The sequence below is a fragment of the Alligator sinensis genome, unplaced genomic scaffold (assembly GCF_000455745.1).
Source record: "Alligator sinensis unplaced genomic scaffold, ASM45574v1 scaffold134_1, whole genome shotgun sequence".
Classification (NCBI taxonomy): Eukaryota; Metazoa; Chordata; order Crocodylia; family Alligatoridae; genus Alligator; species Alligator sinensis.
The window spans coordinates 1,540,543-1,553,105 of record NW_005841920.1 but is presented as its reverse complement, the minus strand read 5'-3'; positions in this window follow the sequence as shown (position 1 = coordinate 1,553,105).

Here is a 12,563-nt window from a genome sequence, read left to right as displayed (position 1 = left end):
GTCCCGTTCATTCAGCGGGAGCTTTTTTTAGGCCTGCTGCCATTATGTCTCAAGCACTCTCATTCATCCAGGAACCAATTTACATAGGAGGGGTAGGTATGAGTCACAGTTGCAACACAAGTACAATAGAGTATGCCCGGGCAGGGGACACAAAATGGAGACTTGACATTACTTTGGTTAACTTACAGGAACAGGCCTAAATCATACAATATCAATATAAAGCAGTAAAAATCAATACAAACATAATAGAACACTATTTACAATATAAAAAGGGGCTTGTCACAATAATGGACTACAATAACTTAGCTTATCTATCACTAACTATATCTATTTATATGGGATAGAGAGGGCAGAGAGAAAGTCAGAAATTGTTGGGGAAGGGGAGGGAATGTATTTTTAAATAAAAAAAGAAAAAGGGGGGGTTTTGCTACATAAGAAGACATTAAACCTCTTTATGGAACTAGGTAGCTGGAACAGGACAGCCCTTTAACCAAAACATGGGCACATATCACCAGCCAAAAAAGGCACATGTGAGGCCACTCAAGAATTTAAACTGGGAAAAAGTGCTGGGGGGGTTTGTTTTAAGATGGTGTGAAAAAGAAAGATAAGCAGGAGAAAGAGTACAGAGTGCTAAAGAGAAAAAGCATTAACCACAGTAGAAGCACCAGTTGTTTTGAGCTGGAGAAAAGTCTGAGAAAGAGAGGTTTTTGAGCTAAGTACCAGCTGAAATAAGGATTGTAACTATGAGAAAAGAAACGCAGACCTGTTGTTTGATTCCTCCTGGGTTCATGGAAATGATATTTTATACATTCTTTAAAAGTTAATAGGATTGAATAAAAAAAAATGAAATTGTCATCAGTTTCTCCATCCAGTGGAAATAGTCTGAAATAATCTAAATTGTGGTCACTCATTCAGGTCATAAAGGAGTAATTCTTGTGTTCTGGAGTTGGAAACTAGTGTCCAAAGAATAAAATTGTGCATTTGATCAAACCATGATGGAATGAAAGATGACCAAAAGAAAGTAAAGCAAGGCATAAAACAACAGCTGGAGACTTTACAAAAGGCACTGCAGCAACATCTGGAAACATCCAAAATGGACCTGCAGTCAGACATAAAATCTACTGCCACTGTAGCAGCGAAGAGTCTGAGCAGATTAGGAAGCCTCCCTACAGAATTCTCATCTAGACCAATAAGGCAAATTGATGAGGTGACTAGCAACCTGACCACCAACAAACAGAAGATTTTCCAGGACACAGGAGAGATCAGAAAAGCTTTGGCCAACTTGGATCTAGATAACAGGGATGCGCTACAGAAGAACTGATAGAGCTAAAAAATCACCCTCGAAACCAAAGAGTCACAGACCACAGTGGAAGTTAGCCACCTGAAGGAGGAATTTGGCCAACCACAGAACTTGGATAAGTTCTCTGCTTGTGGTTGAATAACTATAAGTTTTTCTCCTTTTTGTAACTCACAAAGGGTCAGAGGTAAGAGGTCAGATTCCCCAACTCACATAATGGAAATGCCAACTATCTTTGAGGAAAACTCTTTGGGAGGTTCAACATACAGCCCAAATCAACATTAGGAGACAATGTCGTGGTGACCACTACGGCTTCTCTGCCTCCTCCTCCTCTTCCACTTGGGATTGTTGCCACTGTGGTGGGGAAGGAGGCAGCTGCTGTGGCTCTCACCTAACACTATGGCTCATGTGCTCAGCTGGGACCCTGTGGACATCGGAACCCGCATGCCTGCCGGGCTGGGCTGGGCCACGGAGGGGAGAGGAGGGGGTTGCACTGGGAAAGTTTAAGGCGGGTGCCCAGCAGCACAGGGCCCGAGGTGGGGTGGGGCAGGGGGGGCCCCAAGTGTCCACTCCAGCAGTTGCAGGGGTTGTGGGAGCCACTGCAGTGTCTCATCCATGCCTCAGCTCCGCGTGGGGCTGGAACCACACAGCAGCAAGCTGAAGCAGCCTTGCAGGTGGAGGGGACAGGGTCTCCCCACGCTGTTGCGTGCTGATGCCAGCAGGAGCAGAGTGTGGTCGTGGCCCCTCAGCACCTGGTTGCACTGAATGGGTGAGGAGGGGCAGAGGTGCTTCTCTGATCCCTCCCTAGCTTTCCTTTCTCCCCTCCCCCTGCTTCCTCCAGCCCTCTTGCCAGCCCTATTTTTATTTCCTTTTTGAAACTTGCCCTAGACTGGGCTTCATGCCACACTGCTTCCCCCTGGAGCCTCCACCCCATGCTGCCTTCCTTCTCCACCCTCCTACCCAGGAGGCAGGGTTGGAGGCCATCCAGGCCAGTGATTCTCACCAGGGTGCAGCAGCAGCACCCTGGGATGCCTTGAGAGCTTTTCAAGGGTGCCGTGCAGTATTACCCCTGTTAGGGGTGCAAACATGACTCACAAGATGAACCCAGAGATGTCAGATAGGAATCAATAGGTGTTAAAAACCTTCTGACCTTCTGTGGTCCTTCTGAGTCTGTTCGCCAAATATGAATTGCTCTATTCTGTTCCAGGAGTTCAAAGAAAAAAGGAGTGAAAACTGAGAGCTGGCCTTTTCCCACCTTTGCCAAGAGTCTGAAAATGTTTAGAACCAGTGCTCTAGGCAGCTTTTCATTTCTTTTCCACACACAATTCCCAGCAGGCCTGGGCTACTCAGGACCACTGGCTGCTTTCTCCAGAAGCTCTTCTGAGCAGCCCCAAGCTACTCCTAGAGCTGTATGACTTGGGTGGAGAGGTGTAAACAGCCAGGTCAGATTCACTTCCAATTATTGTGCTCATAAATGGACTTGGCTGCCTAAGGGCAATTCTAATCACCCATCTAAGGCCCTGAAAATCAATGAATACATATGAAACACCATAATCTGAACCATGAGTCAGCAATGTTTTTGACCAGAGTGCCAAAAAAACACCCCAACCTCAACCCATGCCTTAACTTGGCATGGCAGGGGCAGACAGGAAGGGGCAGGGGGAAGCTGTGAGGGGGTCTGATCCTCCTTCCTGGCAGCAGGTGCTGAACACCTCCCTTTCCCCACTACATGCCCCGAGGCGTGCATGCAGCCACCAGTGGCCATGAAGCCCGGGCTCACAGCAGGCAGCAGACAGGCTGCAAATAGATGCAATGGGAACTGAAGCCCGGGCTCCATTCCATGGTCAGTGTCAGCTGTACATGTGCCTCAGTGTGCACAGCAGCAAAGGGGCTGGGGCAGTGCAACTCTGGCTCCCCCCCTACCAGCAAGGAGCTGGGCAGGGGCTCTGCAGACCTCAGTGCAGTGGCTTGCAGCCTCCCAGCCTCCTGCCACAACTGGCCTGGGCTCTGGGCCTGCCTCTGCCACCCTCCACAGAATCTGGGCTGCTCACAGCAGGCGGCAGGAAGGCTGCAAACAGCTGCACTGAGGTTGGCTGAGCCCTAGCCCAATTCATTGCTGGCAGCAGCTGCATGTGCATCTCTGCATGGACAGTGGGGAGGGCAGGAAAGCAGGTACTGCAGGTTGAGAGTGAGGGGCAGCAGCAGGGTGGCGCAGGGGCTGTGGCTTTGTGAGGTTTGACCTAGAAACCACTATACAAAGCCCAAGCAAAAGTCTCTGTTATGTAACTAATGCCCATCTGCAATGATAAGGAGGAGACAGTCTTAAATAAAGGAGGCTTGAAAACAAAAGCAGAATCAGAGGACTAGGGCAAAGAGCTAATTAAAATACTAAAAATTACGCCCCTAGGTGGGGAGAAAGTATGCTAATGAAACATACATGTATGTAAATGAGATACATGGCTAAGACACAGGTATAGAGACATGCTCAGTAAAGAACTCCTTGCGTCACTCCTTTATAACCAATTAGCAATCAAGAATGCTTATGAAGGTCCAATACTCCTGTATAAAAGATGCTTAGAATTACAAATCGGTGTGCTTGTTATGTGAAATTATTCCGCTTGCACCTTTTATTGCTAGCAATAAATCTTCTTAATACTTTCACCCCTGGTATCTGTATTGGCCTTTGCATACCGGGCACGATCCCAGACTTGAGCTGGGGATCAACAGCTTGGGAATGAATAGCAATGGAATGGGCAGGGGTGGATGTGAAGAAATCCCTTCCCCCTTTCTCTGACCATCACTTGGGTCAGTTCAGATGACCCCTCTCCCTCCCTGCTCCTCTTGGTTCAGGCTGGTCATATCAAGTGAGCTGGCCAGATAAAATTCTTAGTGGGAGTGGGTAACGCTCTCTTCCTTCCAGTGAGGGCATCCTGAAACTGCAAGCATGTACCCCAGGCAGAAGCTTGATGATATCTGTAAGTAGAAACCCTGCAACCCGTCAGGAGTCAAGAATTAAGTATAGGCAAGTCACATCTTAAAAGGGTCACACCGTACCTAGTCTCTGTAAAGACTCAAGGTGCTTTTTTTGTTGTTTTCTCAAAGTGTATTCTGACTCACCTCGTCCAATACCTCCTTCCCCCTATTGGGCTGCTGTGAAAGGCATGGAGAGAGAGAGGGGCCTTCTACCTCCTGCCTGAGCAACAAAGTGTTTCTTTTTTTAATTTTTTCTTCAGTTCTTTCTGACGCTATCTAGGGATGCTTTGGGCTGAAAGAAGCACCCAGAAATATTACCGTGGGAAAAGAACCCCCTAGGTTTGCAGAGTCTGTGTGCCCCAGGCTGCACAGAGCCCTGCCAGAGACCAGTGCCTGGGTGGTTGCAGCGTTACCCTAGGCTTGCAGGAGTTCTCCACGAAGCAGGACAGCTGACTGTAGGATCCCCGGGGGAGACCCTCAAAGCAAGGTTTTGGGCCTGGCACAATGAGGCAGGTGTCTCAGCACAGTAGTCCCCCTACTGTGCCACCACAGTGGGCACTGGCATATTACTGCCCCCCACAATCATTTACACCCTCCACTCTACATGTGCCCTCTTTTTTGGAACTAGAAATATGGTAACCCTAGACATAACTGAATGAGTTTATTGAACTTCTGTCCCAGATCCCCTCCAGATTCAAGTTAACTCACAGTCCAGCATCCTAGGATGCTTTGCACTTCCTCTGCACACCTGCCAGCATGCAGGTGTGCAGCATTATCATTCATAACAGCTCCCCCACAGTGGCCCTTTAAGAATTTTTCTTGCAGGAACTCTGAAATTCATAGGAACTCTCTGAAAAAAGGTATGAAATAATCCATGTGTGTAAGCATTACAGAATTGGTGTTACATTCCAGCTACCTCCTTGTTTCCTGTAGACAACATGTTAATTTATTAATGTTGTCAGTAGACATCCTCTCACTACACTTCCAGTAAAAAACTGCAGGGGAGATTTAGCCGCCTACATCCCAGATGTCCAGTGGCTCCAGCTACATGGCATCTATATAAACATCAACAATAAACTTCTGGCTCTGAGGTTAAGTAGAGGTTGTTGTTTCTTTTCCTTTACCCCATATTTAGGCATCTTGCATCCAAATATTTTTAAAGTATCTTTGGAATCTTTTATTATGAAAGCTTTAAGTGCACTGTTTATTTCGGGAAAATGTTAAATGGAAACCACCCACTACCAGGTGATGAATAAAGTCAAATAATAGATGCATCATAATTAGAGGCTGTAGGGTCATAAAGTTATGACCCTGCATCCAGAACATGTGCAGAGGCAGAGCACTAGAAAACACAAAATTAGGAATATAGATTTTTTACCTTAGCATAGACTTACTATGACTTTAACTTCCCTGTGCCTCTACCCAAGGAATAATAATTTTACAAAGGTGCTACATGGATTACATTTATTTTTGTTTTAAAGAGCTTTTATAAAAGATGCTATAGAAAGGGAAAGTGTTTGTACCTATAATAGCTCCTGTTTAAATGAAAAACAACAGTATCAGCCTTAAATAAATGCAAATAAAATATCAGTAGTGTTGATTGGCCTAGTCAGTAACTTACTACAAGGCTGATAACTGACTCCAGTAGCACCACAACCTCAACAAAGGGGCAGTCCATTTCAAGGTAAACCATCTTGCCCTCAAAGCAGAAAAGAGAAAATGGAAGAAGGAAAAGGAGAAAAATCAGAGTCAACTGTCCCCTGTGGAAAGACCTGCAACTTCTGCAGATGGATCTGTAGCTCAAGGATCCAACTCTTAAGTTCCCCTCAAGACCCATTAATGAGCCATGGTAGAGATCATCCTTGAATCCAGGGATTTCCAACAACAAGACAATGAAATGGCTTGGCATCAAACTCAAAGTGTATCTCAATTTGGACAATAAACTCTGAAAATGACACAAATATGGAAGAAGAGTTCCCACTATTAGTACCTTTAGAGAGAATGGTAACATTTGGAAAGGTTTTTTGCATAAGGGGGAGGGTTTCTTTTGTTATTCAGAAGTGGATTTTTTCCTCTATTCATTATATGTATCTATTGACAACAGGTAATTGTGACTGGCACTTCAGTTCCAATAAGCAATGCCGGTACTCTCATGAGAATAAAAGTCTGCTAGTTTTTGCAACTCTAAATCCTAGGAAAGGGATTTGCAGCTTCCTGGTTTAAATTATCCATGCTTCTTATTTTAGTATAGGTAGGTAGAAATGACTATAGGTAGGGTTGCTAACCTTTCCATTTCAAGACTTGTCACTTGCTTATAACTCTGCCAAACTTGAATCTTTTTTAGCTGAAATGTTGTATGTTGAGGATCTGCCTCAGCCTGACCTTTTTTTTCTGGCAAATTTCAGGTAAATAACTTGGAAAAAGTTTAGGGAATATTATTTCCTACTCCATGCCGTAACTCATTTTTTACAACCATTCTGTTGAAATGCTCTAGGCCTCAATGACTTTGGAGCAGGATTTTGAAATTTGGCAGAGAAGGTGGCCTTGGTGTCAGGGATGTTTGATATCTGCAAACCACTGAAATTTAGCCAAACTGTGTCTCTGACCTCTTCTGAGTTCTCAGAAGGTCTCTAGGGTATTGGATGGGCATATATAGATTCATGGTTTTCAACAGGGAATATGAGTCCTCCTCAGGGGTGCTGCAACACACACTACAGAAGGGGCCAGGCAAAACAGCCCCACGCACACTCCTGCTGCACTAGGGCTCTGCTCTGCCTAAGCAGAGAGAGCTGGCTGGACTGTAGCCCTTCCTAGTATAACCTCTCTCATGTTCTACCCAGAGACAGGCACATGAAACAGTTCCAGCTGCACACCTCTGTTTCTGGGAGGAGTGTTGGAGGGCTACACAGGAAGGGCTACACAGCATGACAGATTCTACCTGATTTAGGCTGACCCTAGAGCCCTAATGTGGTAAGAGTATGCACACGTGCCACAGCCCTTCCCAGGCTGGCTGTGCAGCTGGCACATGGGACAATTTTACCTGGAGGCAGCAACACCCAGATGAGAAGCACTGAGGTAAGTTGAACAAGCATGAACTGGGGTTCTCAAACCAGGGGTACTGCCATATTCAAAGAAGAGGTGGAAGTGTTCCCTGACTCTGGAAAGGTTGACAACCACCAATATAGACTTTAATTTTCCAAACACTGGACAGTTTATGGTTTTAGCATTGATCCAGGCCATAGTTCATGAGGGCTGTAACACCTATCAGTGTTTCACAATGTTGAGACACACCCATCTTTTAACTGAGTCATCTATTATAGATGAACTCTAGCAAAGAAGAGCTCTACACCTGTTCTCTCTCCCCTTTTTCTTCCACTCTCCCTTCCAACTCCTCCTCCTTCATTCTTTTATCTACTCTTTTGCCCTCTGTTCTCCCTTCTCTCTTCTTCCTTTTCCATCTCAAACTGCTACTGAAAAAGTCTCAGCCCTCACAGAGTGAGAGGAGCTTCCCATCAAGGGCCAATGCCATTACACCTTGTTGGGATCTGGTAAGTTATAGGCTGTTCTGTGAATAATTGATAACCACCAATGAGAGCTTCGTGACTGGTATCACTGCCTTGAATCTGGTAATATAAATGGAAGGAAGGAACAACATGCTAACCCATTAAACAGAGACCAGCAGCCATAAACACATAGCTCATACAGTTGGGAATCCAACTGAGCAGCCGGTGATTTCAGTTGCTCCTAAATACATTTTAGAGGCATTCATTGGAACAATCTAATGGTTCTATAAATATCTTCAGTTTAAATGGACAAATCATAGCTCAGCAGTGAATTTTCTTAGTCTGCAACAAACCTAGTTATCAATAGGAAATTAAACATCATTTTGGATTTTTTTTAGCTCAATACATGCTAAATTAGATTCCTAATGGACTCTAAACTGGAATCCATTGGACTCCAAATAAAATCATGTACTATGTGGCTGCAATATCAAGACTTTCCACTGCACCATTTAATTTGCAGAGAGAACTATAAAAGTTAGAAGATACCAGGGCTATTGGTTAGATACCAGTTAGACGATACCAGGGAAGTGGAGCAAGGAGAAAGACTCACATGCCTTTGCAAGACTGGGGTCACCTGGTCTGAACATAGGGGGAAGCTGTTCCCACTCCTCCTGTAGACCAGGAGAAGAGGGAAGAGCAAGAGCAGATGCCAGCTACTTCCTCCCTGCTTCTCACACCAGAGTTCCCAGCGTGAGAAGCAGAATGTGGCTTCACCCCATTGCTTCCTCTATGTTTAGCTCCCAGTGCTTGGAACCCAAAAAGGGGCTAGGGACAAACATTACACATAAACCAGTTTAAGTGATCAGAAACTGCTCAGGCAGCAGGAACCAGACTCAGGAAGGCCCTCCCCAGAATAATGGGGGAAATTCTCTCTTTACAGTAGTCTTAGGCATGTGGAGCAGGTGGGGGCTTTGCCTCACTACTCCAGTCCCCCACACTTTTCCCAAACCAGGCTCACCTGGTTCCCAAACCAGGCCTGTCTGGGGAAGGCACAGGGAGCAGGGAGGAAAGGGTAGTTGCAGACTGAACATCCGGACCGTCCCCCAGAATCATTTCTAGTAGTGGAAATTTTCCATCACAGGAATGAACTTTTGTATACAGCCAGCTTTTACAATACAGTTCTGAAGAGGTGCTTGGGTAACAATACAGAAAAGGTGCTCGGGTAACAATTTAGAATTTTAACAGTATTTCTACAGTCACTTTTGAGAAGATTCCAATAATCTGGGACTCTATCAGACCCTCCAATGGTAAAGATCTGGGAAATGGAAGAGAAAAGCCAGGGCACTGTGAGCTTCAGTATAACAAATGTTCCCTTCATGGGCAGGAGGACCATCATGGCACTTTTTATATTTTGTCATCATCAGCAATCCCTTAATTTGAGGATGATCTCTACCATGGCTCATTGATGGGTCTTGAGGTGACTTACGAGTCCAATCTTTGAGCTATAGATCCATTCACAGAAGTTGCAGTTCTTTCCACAGGGCCGCAGGTCAGGACTTCACTCCTTTTCCTTCCTCCACTTTCTCTTTGCTTCAAAGGCAAGACGCTTTACCTGAAAATGGATTGCTGCTTGGTTGAGACTGTGGCACGCCTGGAGTCAGTTAGCAGCCAGCTCCTCCTAGCTCTTGATGTTGGCATCCATTTTCCTGAGATATGTCTACAATGTGCCCTTCTAGTGTTTCCTCTGGTTACTATGAGATATCAGACCATAATTGGACTGAGAGTAGAGCACTTGTTTTGGGAGTTGAGTCAGGCATCCGAATACAATATATAGTCTAGCAAAGTTGGTGCTTCAGGATCACCAACCCAAATCCTGTAATATTGGCTTCAGCAAGGATGCTGGCATTTGTACGGTGATCTTCCCATTTGATGTGGAGTATTTTCCAGAAACATCACTGGTGATATCTTTCCAGGCTCTTGAGATAACAGAGGTAGGTCACCCACATTTCACATTTATAGATGAGAGTGGGGATGATGACTGCATTGTAGACCTGGATCTTTGTGTCTTTCTAGAGATTGCAACCAATAAAAACACACTGACACAATTTCCCAAAGGAGATGTTTGTGCACTGGATCCTGTGCTGGATCTCCTCATCAATGTTCACTCTCTGAGAGGAAGTAGCTGCTGAGAAGGAAAGTGCTTGTCTGCCTCTAGGGTCTTTTTCTCAATGGTAATTTGAGGAAGGGGGACACATTCATGGCCTTGAGCAGGCTGATAGATCACTTTAGTTATCTCAATATTGAGAGAGAGGCCCAGTTTGGTAGGCTTCTGTGAAGAGATCTAACACATCCTACACACACACTGTATCTGCAAGGATGGTGCAGTCATCAGCATACTGAAGGTAAAGCATAACTGTTTTGAATACTTTGATGTGACAGAGGAGCCGACTCATGGCCAGTCACCATACCGACCACCCCTCTGTCTAGGGCAGTCTGCCCTGTCTCACCTGCCATGACTTGTTGGGATAAACCTGATAAAATAAGCAGGAGGCTGCCCATTTTATGCCCCCAATGTGTAGGGCAGTACACACAGCTCCAACCTCCTCTATACTGTGTCCCATGCCTCACAGATGGCATCCATATTGCACATTGCCTCACAGCGTGACCTGTACTCCAGAGTCTCACTCGGGACACTCACCCTTCCCACCCATCCCCCCAAGCTCATTGTCACACTGTGCCGCCACACTACGCTCCAAACTATCTACTATGACTCCCCCGGCCCCCTACTGGCCACCCTCAGCCTTTGGCTTTGCTTGCCCAAGTATCTTCAGCTGGGCACTGCATGTCCTCTCACCAAGGCCCAGCTCTGCCTTTGGCCCAACTCTCCTCTGCCCCCTCGCTAGGGCTACTCCTCCACCCTCTCACTGGGGCAATGATTTGCTACCCTCACTGGACTCTCTCAATAAACAACTCTTGTGCAGCCGTTCAGGTTGCCCCTTAAAACCCTACTCTGCACCCACTGCCCCCTCATTGAGGCCAACACTCCACCCCCATCTTGGGGCCTTGGGGTCTTACACTCCACAGACTCAGGTGCCTCTCATTAGGCATGCCTGGCCCCACTGCCTGCTCTACTTCCTACAGACACAAATGTCCTAAGACTTGCCTGGCCCCACTGACTACTAAGTTGTGGGGGATGGGGTTATAAGGTGTCCCTACCTGCCTTTCACTGTGGAGGCAACTGGCCTAGCATTTCTGGGGAACTACCCCACCACAGGCTGTCACACCAGGCCATCCTTCCCCAGCAGGGTGGAGTTTTTAGTCATACCCAGGACCAGGAACCTCCTGCCATCCCCATAGCTCCTGTCCATATCTCTAAGGATGTCCTAAACAGCAGCTTAGCCAGGTGGTGTTCCTCTGGCTACCAGCAGCAGACGGCTGCCTCAGCCCTGAGAGTCTGGATCTAAAATGGAGGCTGTTCAGCCCCCCTCCTCCAACCCCAAGGCCTTCCTGAGGTCTTGTGACCACCTTATTACTCTGACACACACCTGCTGGCTACCCTGATGCCTGGTCTGGCCCTTAAAGTGGCAGGCACCAAAGGTGCTCTGCCACATTCGGTTTTTGAGCAAAAACAGCCCAGATTGAAGAACTCTCCATCTGTTCAGTAATCAGAGTCAATTCCATAAGGGAGACAGTCCTTAAGAAGAACCAGTATGACCCGTCAAAAAAAAAGAACAGAACTGGGACAATGACACATCCTTGCTTTACCCCAGCTCAGATGACAATTGATCCATCTCTGAGCCACTACAAAGAACAGTTGCAATCATCTGGTCATGGAGAAGCCTCAGGACCTTGATGTACTTTTCAGGATATCCAAATTTGTCCAGTATTTTCCACAAGGCTTCATGACTGACAGAGCAAAGGCCTTAGTGAGGTCAATGAAAGCCATATACAAGTCCTGATGTTGTCCCTGACATTTTTCTTGGACCTGATGGACAATAAAAATGTCAGTTGCACCAGTGTGAGGTAGAAGACTGTTCAGGACAATGTGGATAAGGATTTTCCCTGCTGTGGAAAGGAGGGTGATATCGTGGTAGTTCTCTCACACCAAATTATTTCCTTTTCTGAAGATAGTCAGGATGTTGGCATTCCTCAGGTCCCCATCCTCACCACCAGCTATAACTATTTCAGCAGGTATGCCATCTGATCCAGTAGACTTTTTCTTCATTTTTGAAGGCATACCAGATTTCTTCTAAGATAGGAGGGTTAGCAAGGGATCTCCTTTCAGGGTGTTTGGCGGATGGACTCAATGGTGGAATCCATCACAATTGATTCACAGCTCAGGATCACCTCAAAGTGTTCTTTTCATCTAGCTTGGATAGATTCATTGTCTTTGAGGAGCATCAAACCATTTTGCAATCACAAGAAAGTGGGACAGTGGGAGATTGGACTGTAGATGGCTTTCGCTGACTGGAAGAAACTATGCACATCATGTTTGTCAGCATAGAACTGAATCTCCTTGGCTTTATCTTGCCACTATTGTTTTTTTATTTCCCAGAACCTCCTTTGAATTTTGGCTTTGAGGAACTGATATGTCTAAATAATGCAGCACCTGGACCCAGAACCTGGAGGTCATTGTGGTGTTCTATAGTACAGAGACAAGCAGGTAAAGGAATCCAAATGATAATTTACATACTGATGCCTGAAAAGGGTGAGAATACAATGTCATGGAAAGAGGCTGTGATTCTGATCCCACATCAGTCTTGTGCTTTTTCCAGGATGAAGTCTGATGC